The following is a 25,665-nucleotide window of genomic DNA, read 5'->3' as shown; positions in this document are numbered from 1 at the left end:
TATTTGCAACCCACAACAGCCTTCCACACTATCCACAACTCCACCAACCTTTGTGTCATCGTTAAACTTATTAACCCACCCTTCCACTTCCTCATCCAAGTCATTTTAAAAAATCACAAAGAGCAGAGGTTTCGGAACCGATCCCCGCAGGGCACCACTGGTCACCAAGCTCCAGGCTGAGTACTTTCCATTTACTACTACCCTTTGTCTTCTATGGGCCAGCCAAATCTGTTTCTGGACAGTCAAATTTCCCTGCATCCCACGGGGCACTGGCTCCAATACTTGGAAAAGAGAGAGCTTTTCCATTGGATAGGTTTCATTTGAGTCATGCTGGCACTAGTGTCCTCGCAAATTGTACAACTAGGCATTGTAGAAATAGCCTTAAACTCCTAAATTGGTGGGAGAAGGATTCAGTTATAAGTACATTGAAAATAACCGAGTGCAAAGTAATGAAGAAGTGAACAATAATCAAGTGTAGCAGCAAATGTAGTTAGAGTGGGACTACAACTTTCCCTTCCACGTGGTCAACAGTGCCCTCCAGGGCATCTCCTGTACTTCCCGCACCTCCGCCCTTGAACCCCACTTCTCCAACAGCAAGAAGCACAGAACCCTCCCATCTCTTTCCCCCCCCCCCACCATCTCCAGGTAGAGTTGTAGAAAACAGACCCCAACCATGCCGACCAGATATCCCAACCCAATCTAATCCCGCCTGCCAGCACTTGCCCCATATCCTAAATCTATGCCCTCGGGTTCTGGACTCCCCCACCCCAGGGGCACTCCATGCCCCTCATAATTTTATAAATCTCTATAAGGTCACCCCTCTGCCTCCGACACTCCAGGCAAAACAGTCCCAGTCTGTTCAGCCTCTCCCTATAGCTCAAACCCTGGCAACATCCTTGTAAATCTTTTCTGAACCCTTTTCAGGTTTCACAACATCTTTCCGATAGGAAGGAGACCAGAATTGCAAGCAATGTTCCAACAGTGGCCTAATCAATGTTCTGTACAGCTGCAACATGACCTCCTAACTCCTGTACTCAATACTCTGACCAATAAAGGAAAGCATACCAAACGCCTTTTTCACTATCCTATCCACCTGTGACTCCACTTTCAAGGAGCTATGAACCTGCACTCGAAGGTCTCTTTGTTCAGCAACACTCCCTAGGACCTTTCCATTAAGTGTATAAGTCCTGCTAAGATTTGCTTTCCCAAAATGCAGCACCTCGCATTTATCTAAATTAAATTCAATCTGCAACTTCTCAGCCCATTGGCCCATCTGGTCCAGATCCTGTTGTAATCTGAGGTCACCTTCGCTGGCCACTACACCTCCAATTTTGGTGTCATCTGCAAACTTACTAACTAAACCTCTTATGCTCACATCCAAATCATTTAGATAAATATAATGCATTATCTTCTGCCATTTCTGCCACCTACAATCAGACCCCACCACAAGACATATTTCCCTCCCCACCACTATTAGCATTCTGCAGAGACCACTCCCTCTGCAACTCCCTCATTCGGTCCATGCTCACAACCAACCGACCTTTCGCTCCCAGCACCTTTCCTTGCTGCCACTAGAGGTATAAAACCTGCGCCTAGACCTCCCCCTCACCTCTGTCCAAGGCCTTAAAGGGCCACATCTGGTAGAGATTTTCCTGCGCATCCAAACACCTCATCTATTGTGTCTGTTGCTCTCAATATGGTCTCTTCTACATTGGGGAGACAGGATGCCAATTCGCGGAATGTTTCGGGGAACATCTCTGGAATGCACACACTAAACACTGGGCAGCACGGTGGCACAGTGGTTTGCACTGCTGCCTCACAGCGCCAGAAACCTGGGTTCAATTCCCGCCTTGAGCAGCTGTCTGTGTGGGTTTCCTCCAGGTGCTCTGGTTTCCTCCCACAGTCACAAAAATGTGCAGGTTAGGTGAATTGGCCATGTTCAATTGCCCGTAGTGTTAGGTGAAGGGGTAAATGTAGGGGAATGGGTCTGGGTGGGTTGCTCTTCGGAGGGTCGGTGTGGACTTGTTGGGCTGAAGGGCCTGTTTCCACACTAAGTAATCTAATCTAGCTGACCACTTCAACTCCCCCTCCCACTCCACCAAGGACATGCAAGTCCTGGGCCGTCTCCACCACCAAATCCAAGCCATCCGATGCCTGGAGGAAGAGCACCTCACCTTCTGCCTTAGAACTATTCAAGCACACAGCATCAACATCAATTTTACCAGTTTCCTCATCTCCCCTGACCCCACCTTGTCCCAGACCCAACCTTTCAACTCAAAACCATTCACTCAAACTTTCCTACGTGTCCATCTTCCTTCCCACCTATCTGCTCCACCCTCCCCTCCGATTTATCACAATTACCCCCCACCTCCATCTATGACCTTCCCAGCTAACCTCCCCCCCCCCCCCCCCCCCCACCGCCCCACCTCCACCCTCATATTTATCTCTTAGCCTCCTTCCCCACCCCCCCCCCCATTCCTGATGAAGGGCTTATACCTGAAGTGTCGGATGCTGCCTGACCTACTGTGCTTTTCCAGCACCACACTCTCGACTAATCTGCAGTCCTCACTTTCTCCTATTACATAACCTACTTGGCAACGGGTTACTTTTAATCTAGTAATGTGTAGTCAGGTAAGATTAATAAAAATTGCATAGTTAAGGCTGGTCTGGTGATAGCAATCACAAAATGGTAGAATTTCAAACTCAGTTTGAGGGAGAACAAATTGGCTTTCAAGCCAGTGTCCTCAACTTAAATAAGGGCAATTGCAGAAGCATGAAGAAAGAGTTGTCTGAAGTGGACTGGGTAAGTAGACTGAGGCACAGCTCAGTACCTGAGCAATGGCAGATATTTCAACATATGTTTCATAACATTCAATAAAAATATAGTGACCTAAGGCAGCCAAGGTGAGTGTTTTATCAAAAACTAAGGTGCAAAGAACTATGAAAACTAATGGATGTAGGGTGACAAAACGTCTGGAAATGAACCTTCCAGCTCAGCAAACAAATCTATATCCAGAACCTCAACCTGAGCTATAAATGTTCTCAAAACTTGCTAAGGTGAAAACTAATGGTAGGTTCACGGATTGGGAATATTTTAAGAAACAGCAGCAGACAACCAAAAAACCTAATAAAAAGGGGAAAACTGATGTGAAGTTAAGCTGGCAAGATTTATAAAAACCTAACCATAAAAGCAAGAGCTTCTATGGCTGTATCAAAAGAGGGTGACTAAATGGAGAGTGGAACCCTTGGAGGATGCGATTGTGAAATCGGTATTGAGAAGCGGGAAAATGGCAGAAAATTTAAATCAAATAATATTTTGCATTGTCTTTCATGATGAAGGGCAGTGTAAATATCCCAAAGACTTCAAACAAGTGAGGTGCTAAGAAAAGAGACATGTTCTTGTAACAGTGTCTATCACTAGGACATATTATCTGACAAGCTAATGGGCTGAAGTGAACCAAATTGCTAGGACCTGATAGCCTGCACCAAAGGATATTGACAGAATTGGCTGCGGAGATAGTAGAGACATTGGCCAAAATATTTCAGAAATCAGTGGATTCCAGGAGGGTTCCAGCTGATTGGAAAATAACTTGTGATGAGCCTATTCAAGAAGGAACAGGAAACTTGACCTATTGGCCTAACATCTGGGAAAATGTTAGAGTCTGCTATTTTGGAAGATTTAGCAGGACATTGAGCACAGTGCATGCAATTAAACTGTGTCAATGTGTTTTTGTAAAAGGGAAATCATATTTGACAAATTTGCTAGAGTTCTTTGAGGATATAATATGCGGAGTTGATAAAGGGAACCAGAGAATGTGTATTTTTAAATTTCCAGAAGGGATTCAATAAAATGCCCCAAAGAAAGGTATTGAACACAATAGAAGGTTATATTATTGGGGTAATTAGTACAGGTAGTTCTTATTTAATGTGATGGTTACATTATTATGCATTATAGAAAAACTGTGCTTTAGAAACAGCGCTTAAAATATTGGTGATATCATTCCGTTACAGCCAGCACACGTTTTAAAACTTCACACTTTATTCTCCAATTCGTCAATCCCATTACACCGAATTTGCATTAACGAAACATGCATTATACCAGAACAAGCTGTATGGACTGAGGATTGTTTAGCACAGTGAAAAAGGTTAGCATTGATCACTCTTTTTGCGGTTGGACAGACTCTTATGCCTCAAGGATCAGTCCTAGAGCCTCAATTATTTACTATCCAAATTAATAACTTGGTGATGATTGCAGAACGTAATGTATCCAAATTTGCTGATGGTGGGGCAGTACAGGGCTCAGTGGTTAGCACTGCTGTCTCACAGCGCCAGGGACCCAGGGTCAATTCCAGCCTCTGGCAATTATCTGGACTTTGCACATTCTCTCCATGTCTGCATGGCTTTCCTCTGGGTGCTGCAGTTTTCTCCCAAAGATGTGCAGGTTAGGTGGATTGGCTGTGCTAAATTACCCATAGTGTACAGGGATGTGCAACCATGGGAAATATGAAGTTAAAGGGTGGGGGGTAGGTCTGGGTTGGATGCTCTTCAAGGGGTCAGTGTGGACTCAATGGGCCAAATAGCCTGTTTGCACACTGTAAAGATTCTATACAAAAATAGGTGGGAGGTCATTAGGAATCTACAAGAGGATATGAACAGATTGAATGAGTGGGCAAACACTTGGCAGATGGAATTTAACGTAAAGTGTGATGGGAAGCATCAAAAGACAGGCCATTAATTAAATAGAGAGAGACTTTAGAAATGTGCAGCACATAGGGATCTGAATGTTCTTGTACATGAAACAGAAAAGGTTAATATACAGGTAAAGCAAGTGATTAAGACAAATATAATTTTAGCTTTTATTCCTAGTAGCTTTGAGTTTGAAAATGGAAAAGTCTTGTTACAACTCTACAAGATGCTGGTGTGACCATACCTCGAACACTGTACAGTTTTGGTCCCCATATTTAAGAAACGATATCCTGATATTAGAGACTGCTGAAAAGAGTTTCACTAGGCTGATGCCTGGAATGAAGGGGTTGACTTATGAGGAACAGTTGAACAGGTTAAACCTTTATTGATTCAAATTTAGATAAAAAAATGGAAAGGTATCTTAGTGAATATTCAATATTCTGAGGGGGTTTGATAGGGTAAGTGTTTCCACTACTGGAGTTTATCAAACTAGGGGACATGGTTACAGAATAAGAGAACACCCATTTAAAACTGAGATGCAAAGGAATATTTTCCCCAAGAGGCCAATGAATGTATGGAATTCTTCATCCCAGAATGTTGTGGAGGCATGAACAAGTCTTTAAAGATGAGGTAAATAGTTCTCTGAAATATTAAGGAGTTGAGAGCTATGATAATTGGTGTAAAAGAGGAGTTGAGGCTTCAGATAGATCAGCCATGAGCTTTTAGAATGGCCTACTCTTGATACTATTTATTACGTTATGTCTTGATTCTTTTAATTTCCAGATTACTCTCAGTAGTGTATACAAATACGTAGAGAAATAATGTGGAGATGTGCGTGCAAGAGGTCTTTAACTTCTTGGGACATTGGGAACAGTTCTGGCACAAATGCAATTTTTAAATAAAATGATTACCCTATTTTCCTAATCAACATGTTCAGAGATGCTATTATACCCTCTGGAGCAAGTAGGTTTTGAACTGGGTCTCTCAGTTTAGGGGTAGGAGCACTACCACTGCACTGTGACTCTTCTGAGGCAGATAGGACCTGTAGAAGCTAGGTAGGTTGCATCTGAACAAAGCCAAGACCAATTTCCTTGCAGAATCACTTGCTCCTGCTATTATAGAAGTTTTAAACTAGGAGCATCTAACCTCTAGCCAGCAGAGTATTTCATACAGCTTGTCAGCTGGACTCAGAGCTGTCACCTCACAAAGGAACACAAGTAGATGGAGGCAATCGCAGATCCAGTGATGCTTAGGACATGCTTCCCTGGACTGACTGACTGAGTGCTTGCCTCCAGTACCACAGGAAGTAATTGGAGGTCATCGAGTCATACAACACGGAAACAGAACCTTCGGTCCAACTCGTTCATGCTGACCAGATATCCTAACCCAATCTAGTCCCACCTGCCAGCACCCGGCCCATATCCCTCCAAACCCTTCCTCTTTGTATACCCATCCAAATACCTTTTAAATGTTGCAATTGTACCAGCCTCCACCACTTCCTCTGGCAACTCATTCCATTCACGTACCACCCTCTGAGTGAAAACGTTGCTCCTTAGGTCTCCTTTATATCTTTGCCCTCTTGCCCTAAACCTATGCCTAGAGAAAAAGACAAGGAGAAATCCAAATTAATAATACAGGGAAACCTTGATTATCTGAACGAGATGGGTGGGCACTATAATCAATTATTCGGTTAATCGATGAAATGCCTTTCCTCTGGGGCTTGGAGTTTTTTAAAGTTTGCTCCCCATTCAGCAGCAGCACATCGCACACAAGCCCCTCCCCCCCATCCAATACCATAGCCCCCCACCCACCTCCCAACCTCGTCCAACACTGCCCCCCCCCACACCTCTCCCCACCTGACCCCAAATCCGATTTAACAGCACCTCCCGCCCAGCTCCCAACCCCGTCCAACACTGCTTCCCCCGGCTACCCCCGTCCCCTCTCTGGAGCAACTAGACTGGACACCAACAACAAGACTGCTGCTGCAGCCTTTGAGGGGTAAGTCTCCAAATAACACACACAGCCACAACGTTTTGACATGTTCCACTTCTGCCCTGTACAGGACCATGTTAGAGAGATTATCTGGGGAAGGGGGTTTAGGGTACACCCCTCTGTATCACTCCAGGGAAAGTGTGGGGAGAGAGAGAGAGGGGGTGGGACATCAATCATTTGGAGACAGTGCCTGTAAACAAAAGATGCAATCACTGCTGGAAACATGTCTTTGATGAAATGTTTCTATCGGGACCTTGAGATCTCCTTCGGATAATTCGATTTTCAGACAGTTGGTATTCGGATAAAGGAGCTTCCTCTGTAATTAACTTTGGGGGCGGGGGAAGCTAATCTCAGTAGTTTGAGAATGAATCTGAAGCAGATAACTTGGAATTAAAGATTACCTAGCTAAACGATAACTGAATTACATGCTGCCTTTAAATATGAGGACGCTCTGCAACACTTGAAGCATATTCCTCATAAATTACTTTTCATCTGTCTTCTGCTCAGATCATGATTAAAGAGGTGATAGTTTACACATTTCAAAATGATGAGGGGAGAGACTTGTTATTGAGTTCAATACCTTCAAATTGTGAACCTATTACTTCCCTTCCTTTTAACTTTGTTTGTTACATTGTGTGTCAATATGTCCTCACTTCCCTACCCCACCCTAGTGGGACTGTCTTTTCTTCCCAGTCTGACAGTTAGACACACCATTGTACTGCCATTCTCATATTCCGATCACTTAATCTGAACTACCAACATCCTTTCTCCCTCACCACTCCAAACCCCCATCCCCTCTTCCCCCAAACTACTGCATAAATGCTGCCCCTTCCACATTTCATTTCAGCTCTGATGAAGAGTCATCTAGACTCAATGGTAGCTTGTTCTCTCTCTGTGGATGCTGCCTGACCTGCAGTGATCTCTGGCATTTTTTGTTTTCAGTGTTAGGCTTTCTGTACTTAACATTTCTAAGGCACTGACCATAATTTTCATAACTTCCTTTAGAGTTGAGGTGATATCAGGTGACTGTGCAAGTGTGGCACCTTCATTCGAAAAAGGGTATGAGGAAAAATCCGGCAATTTCAGGCTGGTTACTTTAACATTGTGATGGGGAAACTTCTAGTAGTGATAACTTGGGACAAAATTAATAGTCATTTGGACAAATGAGGATTAAGTTTAAAAAAATGTTATTAAGAACAATTATTTATTAATAAATAAGTTATTTATTTATTAAGGATTTATTAAGAGCAAATTGTGTTTGACTAACTTTTTCTGAAACTTTTTTTAATATGTGGTAACAAGAGAGTTGATGAGGCCAATGCTGTTGATGTACATGAACTTCCAAAAGATATTTGACAAAGTGGCAAATCACAGACCCGTGTGGACAATTAGAACTCGTAGAAATAAAGGACAGGGGCAACACAGGTAGGACATTGGCTGAGTGCCAAGAAACAAGGTATAGAGTGAATGTATGTTTTCAGACAGGAGGAACGTTTAAAATGGAGTTCCCAGGTATTGGTTTCAGAATCCCTCTTCCCCCTAATATGAGATGTCCTCAACCTTGTTGTACAGGTCACAATTTCAAAGTTTGTGGATAATACAAAAATTGGAAGTATTGTGGAGTCAGAGAAGGATAGTGTAAGAATTTTAAAAGGCCATAGACAAGTTGCTGAAATATGGGGGTGGCTGACAGTTGTAATCTAATCTGGAGAATTGTGAAATTATTTATATTCTGTGTTTTCGATTAAAACAAAAGTACAATTCTAAAAGGTAGTGCAGGAGACAAATGCATGTGCAAAAATCATCAAAGGTAGCAGGACAGTTTGCGAGCATTTTATAAAGTATACAGCAACACAGGCTTTATCATAAGGGCAGAAGATCAAAAACGAAGAAATTTTGTTAAACCTTTATAAAACACAAGTTTAGCCTTAGAGCAATTCTGCATGCAACAGTAAGAAAGATATGAAGGCATTAGAAAGAACACAAAAAAAATTCACAAGAATGGTTCCAGGTATGACGAATTTCAGTCATGTAGAAAAGTTGGAAATATTCTAGCTGCAAAACAAATCATTGAGAGGTGATTGAAAGCGCTGTTCAACTCATCAAGGGTCTGGACAGAGAAGATGGGGAGAAACTGGTTCAGTTGGTAGAAGAATCAAAAACCGGAGGGCACTGATTAAAGATGATTGGTAAAAGAAGCAATGGAATGAAAACAAAGAAAAGAAAGCATGAGGAAAGACATCCTCATGCAGCAATAGGTTCGGATCTGGAATGCACTGCCTGGGAATATGGCGGAGGTAGGGTTATTTTGAGGCTTTCAAAAAGAAATTACCATCTGAAAAGTTAAAAAAAACTACACAGCTATAGGGAAAAGGCAGGAAAAGACAAGATAAATCAATAATTGGATCAGCACAGACAATGTTGTTTCCGTTAGGCGAGGAGATTATGACCCGTGGGCATAGCCTTAAAATTAAAGGAGGTCAGTTTAGAATGGAAATGAGGAGACATTTCTTCAGCCAGAGAGTGGTGGGTCTGTGGAATTCATTGCCACGAAGTGCAGTAGAGACTGGGACGTTGGGTGCCTTCAAGGCAGAGATTGATAAATTCTTAATCTTGCAAAGAATTAAGGGCTACGGGGAGATTGCGAGCAAATGGAATTGAAACGCACATCAGCCTTGATTAAATGGCAGAGTGGACACAATGGGCCGAATGGCTTCCACTCCTATGTCTTATGGTTTTAAGGTGGGCCAAATGACCTCTTTCTGCAACCAATCTATGACTGTACATATGATATGTACATGAATGAAAAGATTTTATTTGAGAAAGGCAATCTACAATGTTCTCTGGCTTCAGCCCCTTATAACAGTGCTCCACAAAGGGAATTAATGAATACCAAGCACTTTATAACTTCTTAAGCTTCTCTTTCATTTGATATCAAACTAATATAAAAGAAAAAATGGAAGATTAACTTCACAGTTAATCAAAATCACTAATCAAAGCAAAATTTCACAAAGCAGCAACTTGATCAGCATTTCACACATCATCAGGATAAAGCAAAATTGATAGAGTCATGCTCTTAGAATTCCTAATGCAAAAACTGCATGTTCTAGAAACTGTAAATGTGGTCAGTGAATCCCCAGTGATCAATATTCATTGTTTAAGGATAGGATTAAATTAGCATTTACGCCACTTTGTTGGACAGAATGAATATCTCTGTGCTAAGTATTACTATTCACAATTAAAACTCTGTTTCAAAAGAGGAGCTACATACATCTAGGAAGCTGACATTGACAAATTTGATCACTTCATGTTGGGAACTGCATTGTATTTCCATATTTTCCTCATGCTGAGAATACAAAAAGTTTTCCATTTTACTAAGCTACAAATTATTTGTACATGCATAAAAAATGCACCTACAACTTAATATCCATATAATCAACCAAAATGAATCTGGATTTATTTCATAAACTCTTAACTTGTCATATGTAGGAAATTTGGAAAGTATAGCTTCTTCCATCTTGATGCTGCCCTGTTTGTTGCAAATTCCTTTCTGTTAACAATTAATCTGCTATAAGTTCTTACATTGCCTCTTGTGGTAAAATTTAGCATTGAACTAATTTCTCTGTTGCAAGATCCCAGACTTTTAAAATATAATTTCTTGGCAGGAGGTAGGATTAATGATTTATATTGTTTGAATTATCTAGGCATGTTTAGATTCCAGGGCCTTTAAAGTATTTAAAAAGTATACCACAAGAGTTAGAATTAATTAGTTTATTACAACTGGCAAGGCTATTAGAAGCAAATGCATTTGAGTTTGAGACATCAACATATTTTGTTAATACCATTGATGTGTTTTTAATGAATCATTATCCTGACCTAAAAGGAATTCACCAGATGACGTGCAAAGGTTTAGAGTTCTTAATGACTTATTCCGAGATTACAGTTTCAATTGCTTTATATGTTAAAGATAATATTAATGTCATCTTTACATATGTAGCTTGTCTAAGTAGAATTACTTATTGTGAGGTTGTAATTTATGAAAATATGTTCCTTTTTTCAATTTTCTCTTTCTCACCCTCAAATGTGCTGATCTCTGCTGCAAAGTAGTTTCACAAACACTACTAGCTTTCTGGTCCATTGCTTAAATGGCTATTTTTCATGTACAAGCTTAGATAGTGAGCACTGGCAGGTTAGACTTGACTGAGGAGGGCAAAGTCGGACTCTATTTGCATCTAATACATCATGCAGAGGCATTCACCTAATTACAACCAGGATTAGGCTTTCTGGCTGTGTTGCTTTTCCTGCCTTAGAAAATGATGCTGAGGCCAATTGTAACAGTAAACTACTATCCTAGCTGAGTTTATTCAGCTAGTTCAGTGACTGCATTTAGAATTTATAACCACTGTGGATCAAATCTAATGACAAGATAATTTTCAGTCATTTTAAATAAAGTATCATGTAAGACATTTAATTTAAAAATTACTGCAATTTAAATAAAACGTTGACAGAAGTAGAAAGAAAGGATGAAAGGATTATTTTTTAGATTGATATTTATATTGAGGTTGCTTTTCTGTCCCATTTAGGAAAATTATTTAGGCTTAGACACCAGAGGATCCAAATGTTTGTTGATGACAACAAATGAAAGGGCATGGCTAGCCGTGAGGAAGAAATTGCTAGAGGATCTATTTTAGCAGAACGGGGAAAAAAATGACAGAAGCAATTGAATATGGACAAATATATGAACAAAGCAGCTATCATCATCTTAAATGTTCACTTCAACGGCCACAATTGCATAATAGTAGCAGATAGAACCAGGTAAAGATGCACTGAACCCTCACAAAACCTCCTGCAATAGTGTCTTCCAAACCCATGATCATTCCCCAGAAGAATAAAGGCAGCCAACATATGAAGACCAACGTTTCCCTCTAAGGTTTATGGCTGCACAGTTTCTTCAAGATTCTGTGCATGCCATCAGCATTCCAATCCCATTCCCAGCATGACTCCCAGTTTTGGAAGTCATTGCCATGCACAGATCTGGGAGGTCCATTGAGAAGAGAAAAGAATTAGAGGGAACATAAATGAAAACATGACTATCTTATTGAGAAGACCCCAGCTTCCATCCCTCTCCCTGGCAACTGTCTAGTGCTGATATAAATTTTCTGCAATATTTGACATGATTATAAACATATTATAAGCTCCAATCTGTGTTGTGCCATCACAGATCATCTATTTCCACCATGTAATAGCACCCAGCTCACTCTTGTCTGAGCTCTTGTGGCTAAAGTCCTCATTCCCTCCTATATTCTCTGCTATCCTGACTCTTCCAACACCGTCCCAACTGGTCATCTATATTCTACCTCCGTAAACTTGAGATAATCTAAAATGCTGCTGTCTATGTTTGAACTTATGCGAAGTTCTGTTGGCCCTTCACCCCTGTGTTCAGTGACTTGCATTGGTCCTGGTCAGCAGTCAACTAGATTTTATTTTTATTCTTGTTTGCAAACCCCTCCATTATGTCACTGCACCAATCTCCATAACTTTCTCGAGAAGTACAACTGACTGTGCTCCTCCAGTTTCAGCCTCTTGAAAAGCACTGATTTTAGTTACTCCATTCCAGGTTGATATGAATGCTATGTTGCTTAGATCTTGTGGAATTTCTGGAATTTCTTTCCAAGTCTTTAATATATTCCTTGTAATTTGCTCTTAGCACATCTTTGGTCTTTGGCCCTAATATCTCCTTATATGGCTGGGAATTAAATTTTGTTTGATAACAGTCTTCATTAAGATCACAAAATGTTTTACGAAAGTGTTAAAGGTATTCAATGACTACAGTCTGTCGTCAAGATGCTTTTCTTAAATAGCTCCAACTTGAATACATAGTAGGCTTTGCATACTTCAGAGACGTAATTTATTTCTGATGAAAGCTGAAAATGTGTTTATCAGAGATTGTGACCTGTAAAACAAATGATGAGCTATTTAAACTGTGCGTCAATCAGATTTTAATTTGATCTTGGACAATCTATGCATCATTTTCATCTTGTGATGCCTCAATCTCTGCATTCAGGAATGTACAGTTAGGGTTTTTCCACATGCCCACTTAGATGTTGCCATACCTTAATACTTCTCCAATTAGAAATAATTGTTTTACACCCCGATAAGAAATGTGAGGTGTTCTGCACTCAAAAGGCGTCTAAAGTAGTGAACAGAAGAATTGACAATAGAAGTAATTGCTTTGGAAGGAGTTTAAGGGTTCTGTTCCAAACAGCACTTAAACAAACTACCACAAAACCTAAATATACTAAATTAATTCAGATTTAAAATGATGGATAAAACATGATATAGAACTTGAAATGTTATCTCCTATATCCCAGCATCAAAAGCCTGGAGCAGCCGGAGAAATTACAGTAGTGCCTCCGAACAGAAAAAATGAATGAGGTACTCAAAGCTGTTGAAATAGTTAAGGGTAATGTTGATAGACATCTAGGAGTCTCACACAATCATGGTTTGAAAAGACCAAGAAATATGGAGTCAACTGAATGCTATATGTAATGACTGAGCTGTATATAATCTATACAAAACATATGAATACAACTCCAGCAAAGCCATGACGATATGGTAAATGCTTTTGCCAGATCATAACTTGAATACAGTGTCTGAATACAATGTCTGTTTGTAGTCACTGAGATTAGAGGGAAACATTCTTTGGAGGCAGTGCACACAAACAAACTAAACTATAATTCATACTGTCTTATACTGATCTGAGTTATAATGAAAATTTGGGGCTTTCCAAAATTGAAAGGAGGCCCCTGAGATTTGATCTTATAGAAGTAAATTTGACCACATTTCCATGCAGCATTTTGGTAGTGGGGGGGGGGAGGGGAGTGGAAAAGCAAAATTAAGTACTTAAATTGAATCCTGAAAGCAGAACAAAGGATCACAGCTTCAAATTTGTATTAGACAAATTGAAGACAAATAGTGGCAAGGATTTTTTCACACATAGATTGATGAGTAGATGTGCTTGACTTCCAGATAGAATCATGGAAGTCAATCACTTAAGAATCAATGCTGCTAAGAGGAAGGGATTGTATAGGATCATTCTGGAAGAATGTATTAGGTTGAGGAAATTTGTTTTTGTCATCTGTGACGATTCTGTGACGATCTGTTACTTGCCTTGTGATACTATACGCAGATTCTTCTGACACAACTATACGCAGTAGCTTTCATAATGTTTACATTTTGCTCTACACCTTGAAGTCCCACGAGGCTGAAAGGAAATGTGTGGTTTGTAGAAGGTATTATTTTTAGCCTTTTGGATCTCGAGCAGCAATCTTGCCCACTATCTTGGAGTTCCAGGCATGAGCTGCAATACACTGCATTTCTGAAATGCAAGGAGCATGATATCAGAAAATTGTCATTTTAGGGAGTAAACAATAGAAATTTTGCAACTGAGATGCAAACAAAAGATAATCCTTCAGAAAATCATAAGACCAAAATTTTCATTCAAATTCCTTAACACATTCTGTCAACAATATAGAGTCATAGAGATGTACAGCACGAAAACAGACCCTTCGGTCCAACCTGACCATGAGACCAGATATCCCAACCCAATCTAGTGCCACCTGCCAGCACCCATATCCCTCCAAACCCTTCCTATTCATATACCCATCCAAATGCCTTTCAGGAATAAAAGAATGACTAGAGTAGGAATAGGTCCAGTCAAGGATAGTAGTGGGAAGTTGCGTGTGGAGGCTGAAGAGACTGGGGAGACACTGAATGAATACTTTTTGTCAGTATTCACTCAGGAACAGGACATTGTTGCCGATATGAATATTGAGTCACAATTAATTAGAATGGATGGCTTTGAGGTACGTAGGGAAGAGGTGTTGGAAATTCTGGAAAGGGTAAAAATAGGTAAGTCCCCTGGGCCTGATGGCATTTATCCTAGGATTCTCTGGGAAGCAAGGGAGGAGATTGCAGAGCCATTGGCCTTGATTTTTATGTCCTTGTTGTCTACAGGAATAGTGCCAGAAGACTGGAGGATAGCAAATGTGGTTCCCTTGTTCAAGAAGGGGAGTAGAGATAACCCTAGTAACTATAGGCCAGTGAGTCTCACTTCTGTTGTGGGCAAAGTCTTAGAGAGAATTGTAAGGGATAGGATTTACGAACATCTGGATAGGAATAATGTGATCAAGGATAGTCAGCATGGTTTTGTGAAGGGCAGGTCGTGCCTCACAAACCTTATTGATTTCTTTGAGAAGGTGACTATGGAGGTGGACGAGGGTAAAGCGGTAGATGTGGTGTATATGGATTTTAGTAAGGCGTTTGATAAGGTTCCCCATGGTAGGCTACTGCAAAAAAATACGGAGGTATGGCATTGAGGGTGCATTAGAGGTTTGGATTAGGAATTGGCTGGCTGGAAGAAGACAGAGGTTGGTAGTTGATGGTAAAGGTTCATCTTGGAGTGCAGTTACTAGCGGTGTTCCGCAAGGATCTGTTTTGGGACCATTGCTGTTTGTCATTTTTATAAATGACCTGGAGGAGTGGCTAGAAGTGTGGGTGAGCAAGTTTGCGGATGATACGAAAGTCGGTGGAGTTGTTGACAGTGAGGAAGGATGTGGCAGGTTACAGCAGGATATAGATAAGCTACAGAGCTGGGCAGAAAGGTGGCAAATGGAGTTCAATGTAGGTAAGTGTGATGTGATTCACTTTGGTAAGAGTAACAAGATGGGGTACTGGGCTAATGGTTGGATACTTGGTAGTGTGGATAAGCAGAGGGATCTTGGTGTCCATGTACACAGATCTCTGAAAGTTGCCACCCAGGTAAATAGTGCTGTGAAGAAGGCATATGGTGTACTGGCTTCTATTGGTAGAGGATTTGAGTTCTGGTGTCCTGAGGTCATGTTGCAGTTGTATAAGACTCTGGTGTGGCCGCATCTAGAGTATTGTGTGCAGTTTTGGTCGCCATACTATAGGAAGGATGTGAAGGCACTGGAATGGGTGCAGAGGAGGTTTACCAGGATGTTGCCTGGTATGATAGGAAGATCGTATGAGGAAAGGCTGAGGCACTTGGGGCTGTTTTCATTGGAGAAAAGAAGGTTTAGGGGTGACTTGATAGAGGTGTACAAGATGATTAGGGGTTTAGATAGGGTTGACCATGAGAACCTTTTTCCACGTATGGAGTCAGCTATTATGAGGGGGCATAGCTTAAATTAAGGGGTGGTAGGTATACGACAGATGTTAGGGGTAGATTCTTTACTCAGCGAGTCGTGAGTTCATGGAATGCCCTGCCAGTTGCAGTGGTGGACTCTCCCTCTTTATGGGCATTTAAACGGGCATTGGATAGACATATGGAGGATAGTGGGCTAGTGTAGGTTAGGTGGGCTTGGATTGGTGCAACATTGAGGGCCAAAGGGCCTGTACTGCGCTGTATTTTACTATGTTCTATGTTCTAAATGTTTTAATTGTACCAGCCTCCACCACTTCCTCTGGCAGCTCATTCCATACACGTACCTCCCTCTGCATGCAAAGGTTGCCCCTCAGATCTCTTTTATATCTTTCCCCTCTCACCCTAAACCTATGCGCTCTCATTCTGGACTCACCCACCCCAGGGAAAAGACGTTGCCTATTTATCCTATCCATGCCCCTCACGATTTTGTAAACCTCTATAAGGTCACCCCTCAGCCTCCAACGCTCCAATGAAAAACAGTCCCAGCCTGTGTAGCCTCTCCCTATTGTTCAAATCCTCCAACCCTGGCAAAGTCCTTGTAAATCTTTTCTGAACCTTTCAAGTTTCACAACGTCTTTCCGATAGGAAGGAGATCAAAATTGCACGCAACTATCCAACAGTGGCCTAACCAATGTTCTGTACAGCTGTAACATGATCTCCCAATTCCTGTACTCAGTACTCTGACTGATTTTAAAAAAAAGGCATACCAAGCCCCTTCTTCACTGTTCTATTTACCTATGACTCGACTTTCAAGGAGTTACGAACCTGCACTCCAAGGTCTCTTTGTTCAGCAACACTCCCCAGTCCTGCTAAGATCTGTTTTCCTAAAAATCAGCACTCTCATTTATCTGAATTAAACACCATCTGCCACTCCTCAGCCCATTGGCCCATCTGGTCCAGATCCCATTGTAACCTGAGATAACCTTCTTTGCTTCTCACTACACCTCCAATTTTGGTGTCATCTGCAAACTTACTAACTGTACCTCTTAAGCTCACTTCCAAATCGTTTATATAAATGATGAAAAGGAGTGGACCAATCACCGATCCTTGTGGCACTCCACTGGTCACAAGCCTCCAGTCTGAAAAACAACCCTCCACCACCACCCTTGTCTTCTACCTTTGAGCCAGTTCTGCATCCAAATGGCTAGCACTTTGGGGCCAGCGACCACAATTCTATTAGAATTAAAATAGTGATGGAAAAGGATAGACCAGATCTAAAATTTGAAGTTCTAAATTGGAGAAAGGCAAATTTTGACGGTATTAGGCAGGAACTTTCGAAAGCTGATTGGGGGCAGATGTTCGCAGGTAAATGGGAAGCCTTCAGAAATGAAATAACGAGAATCCAGAGAAAGTATATTCCTGTTAGGGTGAAAGGAAAGGCTGGTAGGTATAGGGAATCTGGATGACTAAAGAAATTGAGGGCTTGGTTAAGAAAAAGAAGGAAGCATATGTCAGGAAAGACAGGATAGATTCAGTGAATCCTTAGAAGAGTATAAAGGCAGTAGGAGTATAATTAAGAGGGAAATCAGGAAGGCAAGAAGGGGACATGAGATAGTTTTGGCAAATAGAATTAAAGAGAATCCAAAGGGTTTTTACAAATACATTAAAGACAAAAGGATAACTAGGGAGAGAATAGGACCCCTCAAAGATCAGCAAGGTGGCCTTTGTGTGGAGCCGCAGAAAATGGGGGAGATACTAAACGAGTATTTTGCATCAGTATTTACTGTGGAAAAGGATATGGAAGATAGAGACTGTTGGGAAATAGATGGTGACACCTTACAAAATGTCCATATTACAGGGGAGGAAGTGCTGGATGTCTTGAAATACATAAAGGTGGATAAATCCACAGTATGTGATCAGGTGTACGCTAGAACTCTTGGGAAGCTAGAGAAGTGATTGCTGGGTCTCTTGCTGAAATATTTGTATCATCGATAGTCACAGGTGAGGTGCTGGAAGACTAGAGGTTTGCTAACATGGTGCCACTGTTTAAGAAGGACGGTAAGGACAAGCCAGGGAATACAGATTAGTGAGCTTGACGTCAGTGGTGGGTAAGTTGTTAGAGGGAATCCTGAGGGACAGGATATACATGTATTTGCAAAGGCAAGGACAGAATCGGGATGGCTTTGTGCGTGGGAAATCATGTCTCACAAACTTGACTGAGTTTTTTGAAGAAGTAACAAAGAGGATTGATGAGGGCAGAGTGGTAGAAGTGATTTATATGGGCTTCAGTAAGGCATTCGACAAGGTTCCCCATGGGAGACTTATTAGCACGGTTAGATCTCACGGAATACAGGGAGACCTAGCCATTTGGATACAGAACTGGCTCAAAGATAGATGACAGGGGGTAGTGGTGGAGGGTTGTTTTTCAGACTGGAGGCCTGTGACCAGTGGAGTGCCACAAGGATTATTTATATAAATGATTTGAATGCGAGCATAAGAGGCACAGTTAGTAAGTTTGCAGATGACCCCAAAATTGGAGGTGTAGAGGATAGCGAAGAGGGATACCTCAGATTACAACTGGGTCTTGACCAGATGGGCCAATGGGCTGAGAAGTGGCAGATGGAATTTAATTCAGATAAATGCGAGGTACTGCATTTTGGGAAAGCAAATCTTAGCAGGACTTATACACTTAATGGTAAGGTCCTAGGGAGTGTTGCTGAACAAAGAGACCTTTGGAGTGCAGGTTCATAGCTCCTTCAAAGTGGAGTCGCAAGTAGATAGGATAGTGAAGGCAGCATTTGGTATGCTTTCCTTTATTGGTCAGAGTATTGAGTACAGGAGTTGGGAGGTCATGGTGCAGCTGTACAGGACATTGGTTAGGCCACTGTTGGAATATTGCATGCAATTCTGGTTTCCTTCCTATCGGAAAGATGTTGTGAAACTTGAACAGGTTCAGAAAAGATTTACAAGGATGTTGCCAGGGTTGGATGATTTGAGTTTCAGGGAGAGGCTAAACAGGCTGGGGCTGTTTTCCCTGGAGCGTCAGAGGCTGAGGGGTGACCTTATAGAGGTTTACAAAATCGTGAGGGGCATGGATAGGGTAAATAGACAAAGTCTTTTCCCTGGGGTCAGGGAGTCCAGACCTAGAGGGCATAGGTTTAGGGTGAGAGAGGAAAGATATAAAGAGACCTAAGAGGTAACATTTTCACACAGAGGGTGGTACGTGTGTGGAATGAGCTGCCAGAGGAAGTGGTGGAGGCTGGTACAACTGCAACATTTAAGAGGCATTTAGATGGATATATGAATAGGAACAATTTGGAGGGATACGGGCTGGGTGCTGACAGGTGGGACTAGATTGGGTTGGGATATCTGGTCGGCATGGATGGGTTGGATCGAAGGGTCTGTTTCCATGCTGTACATCTCTATGACTCCATGACTCTATGACCTCTTTTTTAAATTCCCACCTAACTCTGTAATCTCCCTTCAGAATCTCAATCTTTTCCCTTCCTATGTTGTTGGTTCCAATGTGTACAATGACCTCCTGCTGGCCCCTCTCCCCCTTCAGAACATTCTGCACCCTCTCTGAGACATCTCTTTGATCCTGGCACCAGGGATGCAACACACCATTCTGATTTTTTTGTTGCTGGCCACAGGAACATCTGTCTGTACATTGGATTAGAGAATCCCCTAACACAATTGATCTTTTGGAACCCGACGTACCCCTCATTGCATTCGAGTCAGTCTCAATACTAGAAACTTGGCTGTTCATGCTATGTTCCCCTGAGAATTCATCACCCCTTACATTTTCCAACACCGCATACTTGTTTGAAGTGGGGATAGCCACAGAAGACTGCTGCACTACCTGCCTACCTCTCTTACCTTTCCTGGAGTTAACCCATCTATGTGGCTGTACCTGTGACTTTTCTTCCTTCCTATACCAGCCATCCATCACATCCCCTTGCTCTTGTCAATTCCTCATTGCCTCTAACTGTCTCTCCAACCAATCCATTTGATCTGATAGAATTTGCAACCAACAGCATTTATTGCAATTATAATCCTCAGTAACCCGTAAACTCTCCCCAATCTCCCACATCTGACAAGAAGAGCATATCATTTTACTGAAGGCCATTTTTGCTTTTTTCAATCTACAGACCCAGAAAATAGCACTGTCTAATTCCTCGACAAACCACTGCTCCAGGTTAAATTAATACTTATGGCTTGTATCTTAAGTTTAATCAAGAGACATATCTCAATAAAACATATAATCAAGAAAGAATCCACTCTACTCACTACTGCAGATTCACTGTAAGGCCACACTTAAATATTCATTTCTGTTTCTGTGCTGTGACCTCTCCCAAACAGATTACTCCAAGATCAGTTGTGAATTTCATTCTTTGTTAATTTTTCCAGATGCACTCCAATGTGATGCATGAATTCAAACAGCAAAGGCAATAACTGTGCAGGTTCACTGCTGTGTCAGTTTCTTTCTCTCTCTCTCTCTCTCTTCTGCACTGACCTTATCATGTGTTTCTTTGGTCTGTTCTTCTCCTTTTTTAAAACTGCTGTTATTTTGCCTTTTCTTTTTCTCCAAAGTTCCAAAACAATGCAATAGCATATAAAACAGTAATTGCTGCTCCTGGAGTTTGAGGAAATGACCTCCAACACCGCAGAAATAGAATCTCTACCATACAGAATGAGGCTGTTCAGCCCACTGGGTCTGCACCAACCCTTGAAGAGCATCCCACCCAGACCGACCCCCCCCCACCCCCCCCACACACACATTATCCCTGGAACCACACACGTACTAAGGCTAAACCTAACCTTTGGATTGTGGGAGGAAACCAGAGCACCCAGAGGGAACCTGTGCAAACATGGGGATAACACGTAAACTCCACACAGTCACCCAAGGGTGGAATCAAACCTGGGTTCCTGGTACTGGGAGGCAGCAGTGCTAACCACAGAGCCAGCGTGCTACCTGAAAATGTTTAAGCAGGGGAATTTGAATTTCTTCTTGAGGGAAAGCTTTTAAAATAAGTCAAAGCAAAGATTTAGTCTTTGTGCTGAATGTTTAGGGTTTGAGAGTAGATTTCGGACTTATTATATTCTAGTAGTCAGAGGAAATTATCCTTCATTTGCAGAAACAAAGTAAAATATTGCCCTCCCACCTGCATTTGATCTCTTCATCGAGAATGACAGTGTGACTGTGGTTACTTCAATTCCTCTGCTGCCCTCATTCACACTAACTCTGAACTTGCTGCACTGTGGTCTAACCCTGACTTTATTATTAATCTTTCTGACTGTCACTGACCTCATATTCTCTCCAGATCTCCTTTCTACACCTTCCACCCAATAGTCCTTCAACTCAGTACAGCATGGGTTTGCTCTCAGCAAAACCAACATTTTTTGGACCATCCACAGGTATCAATAACATCCATTTTGTATCAGGATCACTCTTTTACAACCATGAGAAATGTATTTTGCTCAGGGCATCTTCACCTTCTATTCCCCTGTTTTCTCTTCCCCCTTTGTCAACAATACAAATAAAATAATTTTCCAGCCCTGTTCCATTCTGAAGAGGTTATATTGGACTTGAAGGGTTGTGCTGTTCTCTCTCCACAGCTGCTGCCAGGCCTGGTGAGTTTCTCAGCACATTCTAGTTTTATTTCTCTGCTAATAGAGATCGATTACCAGTCTGAATTCCAATCATCCCATTAATGTCCTGTAGCTAATGCATCATGTTTGCCATTATCCCTTCACTGATGAGGAATTGACCAAAATTATTCTCTCTCCCAAGCTATCAAAGAGAGTAAAAATGGCTGGAATAATACTGCAAACAAAATAGACATGGAAAGGATGTTTCTTCATGTGGGGCAATCTAGAATGAGAGTTCATAGTTTTAAGAATAAGGGCTAGCAAATTTAAAACAGTGATAAGGAGAAATCGCTTTTCTCAAAGAGGCATGAATCAGTGGAATTCACTACCCGCCAGTATGGTGGATGCTGGGACATTGAATAATTTTAAGGAGGAGATGACCAGATTTTTAATTAGTAATGCGTTGAAGGGTTATGGAGAGTGGGCAACAAAATGGAGTTGAGGCTGCTCAGTCATGATCATATTAAATGGTAGAGCATTACTCCTGCTCCTAGTGAAAGTCCAATATATTGCTGAAGATCTTTTCAGTGCAGTGCTGAAAGTGGCCACCACTGTTGTTGGTGGTGTTGCTAGTGTACAGCTGCTGGTTATCAACCAGTCAGCAGCTCTATGAAATGGGACCTCCACCAGAAGTTAGGTGGGAATTTTATCTCATAATAATCAAAGATCCATCAGTTGTAAAATTAGTGTGGTGACTGGTCAAGCAGAGATAGAGTCACCCCAACATTTATACTTGGCCACATCCTCAGCATATAATTCATCCCAGAATTAGTGGGGGTGGCACAGTGGCTCATTGGTTAGCACTGCTGCCTCACATCACCAGGGATCCAGGTTCGATTCCAACCTCAGGCGACTGTCTGTGTGGAGCTTGCACATTCTCCCTGTGTCTGCGTGGGTTTCATTTGGGTGCTCCGGTTTCCTCCCACAATCCAAAGATATGCAGGTTAGGTGAACTGGTCATGCTAAGTATTCAGGGATGTGTAGGTTAGGTGCATTAGTCAGGGGTAAATGCAGGATTATAGGCTAGAGGAATGGGTCTGGGTGGGTTACTCTTTGGAGGGTCAGTGTGGACGTGTTGGGCTGGAGAGCTTGTTTCCACACTGTTGGAATTCTATGATTTATGAGAGGCATTTACAAAGTTACCATGAGGTCTAGATCTACATTCGCAGTCCAATGAACTCAAGTAATTTGAAAGAAGTGGTGACTGGAAATCCTTAGGCTCTTTTAAACATTTTATATTGAGCAAGGGGAAAGCAAACTGCTAAATGTGCCAAACTTCAGCCAAAGAGTCTGAAAATTAATGCTGCATTAGAAATATCCAGCACACTGCCCTGACCCAGTTTCCCCTTGCAGCATGATCCACCACACAGCTTTCTAAATGGTAGTTAAGGACAAGAATTATTTTGTTCACTTAAATTTTAGTTGACAGTTTTAAACAGTTCATGAATTGCCTTGGAACTTAATCAGAATACCACTTTTGAAATAAAACTAAACATGAACATCCTCATTTGCGATTAAGTGATAAAATTTTACACTCTTTAAATAAACAAGCTTTTTTCCCAGCTTTAGTTTACTTAATATTCCTTTTAAGTATATTTTTTTTCCACACAGCATCGTTGAGTGTTTGATGTTATAGGAAATATTGTAATGTTGGTGTAATAACTTCTTGTTAAATCTTTGACCCTACATTTCTTTCTTTATGAAGGGAGCCAGTTCACTTTTAAAATTGCCCTTAATTTATTTTCCTCTGTCTGACTTTCAATCTCAGTTGCTAAATTATAAATGAAGTATTTGGTAATTTTGGAAAATGTTTAATGTAATTGTTATGTCACTGAGTGAAATGCCATAATTTATTTGATCTGTAAACTTGTTTTCATGGTTTCCAGATAAAACCATCTTTACCCAGTACTCACTGGAAATGAAAAGCTAACTGGAGTGAAAGCATCAATTTTAGATGGAATATTTCATTTTTAGCAAAAAACCCAGAAGGGTATAACACCAAAACTCAATGTGGTGCCATCAAAATGGTTATGCCAGAATCACACTTGCTAGCAACTCACTTTGTGTTCACAGGATCAATAGGAACATATGCAATTTAAATGTGGCTGCTGGAAATCTAAGGTGCTACAGAAGCATCATTCACACCTCTATTCCATTCAACCTTGATTTATGAGGTCCCAGCATCTTACCTTCAGCACTTTCTGCCAGGCCGCCAATCTAACAGTAAACTATAAAGCAGCTAGCTTTCCTTCAACTCCCTATATAAGTACCCTTACAGATCCTCTCATGGGATTCAGGTATAATTACCTGGAAGTTGGTATTCCTCATTTCAATGACACATTAGCTTTCAGTCAAATTGCAGCTCAACTGTGCTGGGGAAACCGAAATCCTTTTCTGGGGTGGCCACCATGATCTTTTCTATTTTTTAAGTGGCATTTTGAGATTCTCCCTTGACAAGTCTTCATGGAGACGCCTGAAAATGACAAGGACTCAGTGGATCTGATGGATTTCACTGGACTCCAAGCAGAATTTAGTAGATGTTTGAGACATTGTTCACTATAGCTAACAATCTGTGATTTCTTTATTGGCCGTTAATTACAGAGGAAACTAAGCATGCTTCCATTTTTAATTGTATTTCACCCCCAGAGTAATTTGCCAAATGGCTGTGTTAATACTGATTAAATACTTGAAGGAAAGTATTATGTTATGCAACAGGCCTTTAAAAGATCACATTTTCTGGACACAGCAGAAAAACTGCACTAGGCTTTTGCAGTCATATAAATTCCTGTGTTCCTCTGAGACTTAATTTTTAAAAATATAAATATTAATAATCACTGATTCAGTGGCTGGAATTCATATCTGCAATGAGATTAATCACCAAAGTATCCAGATTGCTCAATTTTGAGACTGTATGCAGCTGGTACATTACACATTAATGAGGTGGATGGATGGGTCTATGCTGCAAAACTATTAAAGCAATGGCGTGCTTCTTGAAGAACAATGCATTTAATTTCCTGCCACATGCAAAACACCATTTGTTAGTCAGACAAGATTAAATGCTCTTGCCTGTGGAGCCAGCTTTAACGATTAATGCATTTGACTGAGAAAACATGAACTGAACTTGATAAGTTGGGTTTGTAAAATGATTTTAAATTTCTGTAGTTTTCTGCATGCTATGAGAGGAGCAACTTGCAAAGCGTTGAAGTGGAAATTGTGTGTTTGACCAGGGTGTGGTTCAGCTCACTGTTTTTAAACATAGGGAAAAGGAACCATGTTTCTGGCACTTAGCTATGAGCTATTATGCAGCACAGTGCCATCTGGTTACTATATAAATAAGAAAAGGGTGGATCAGGGAAACTAAAGGATGTGGAAGCCTTCGACTTTCTAGAGCAAATAAAAACGTAGAAAACATGAAACACTAGCAATGAACTTTCTTATTCACAATTTACGTACAATTGATGTGCTTGAAGGCTGAGATTCTGGGACATCTGTAGTCACAAATCTGAGAAGAGCGGTCAACTTGCCTGAGCTTTATTTTGGTATCAAGTAAAATATGGGAAAGGGAATTATTGCCTTCACTCAACCAATAAAACAGAACTGCTTCATATTGAATCCCGCTTGGAAGGGGTGCTGAGGGTAGCAAAGGCACAAGATGTATGATTAGAACTTCAATATCCATCCCCAAGAATGATTCAATAGTAACGAGCTGAATCCTGAAGAACATCACAGAGAGATTTAGGTATCCTAGTACGTGAATCACAAAAGGGTAGCACCTAAGTTCAATAAGTAAGGCAAATGTAATGTTATTAATTTCAAAGGGAATGGAGTGTAAATATTGAGAATGAGATTAGAGTGGTGCTGGAAAAGCACAGCAAGTCAGGTAGCAGCCGAGAAGCATGAAAATTGACATTTCGCGCAGAAGCCCTTCATCAGGAATTTTGACTCTGATCTCCAGCATCTGCAGTCCTCACTTTCACCTATAAATATTGGGAAGTCTTGTGAAAACTATAGAAGGCATTTGTCAGAACACAGCTGGAATACTATGAGCAGTTTTGATTTCCTTATCAAATGAAGGATATACTGGCATTGGAGGCAGTCCAGAGAATGTTCACTAGGTTTGGAGGGATTTTTTCTGAAGGGAGGTTGAGTGGGGTGGACTTATACGTGTT

General features: G+C 41.2%; 1 protein-coding gene across 1 annotated transcript in view; it reads right to left on the bottom strand.

The window, feature by feature from the left end:
- Window positions 1-25,665, bottom strand: part of rpl21 (ribosomal protein L21) — a 374,380-nt gene that overhangs the window by 136,422 nt on the left and 212,293 nt on the right. The gene's annotated exons all lie outside the window — the stretch shown is intronic.

This window comes from Hemiscyllium ocellatum, chromosome 6 (assembly GCF_020745735.1).
Source record: "Hemiscyllium ocellatum isolate sHemOce1 chromosome 6, sHemOce1.pat.X.cur, whole genome shotgun sequence".
Taxonomy (NCBI): Eukaryota; Metazoa; Chordata; class Chondrichthyes; order Orectolobiformes; family Hemiscylliidae; genus Hemiscyllium; species Hemiscyllium ocellatum.
Note: the sequence above shows the minus strand (reverse complement) of the source record. Positions and strands in the feature narration are given on the sequence as shown.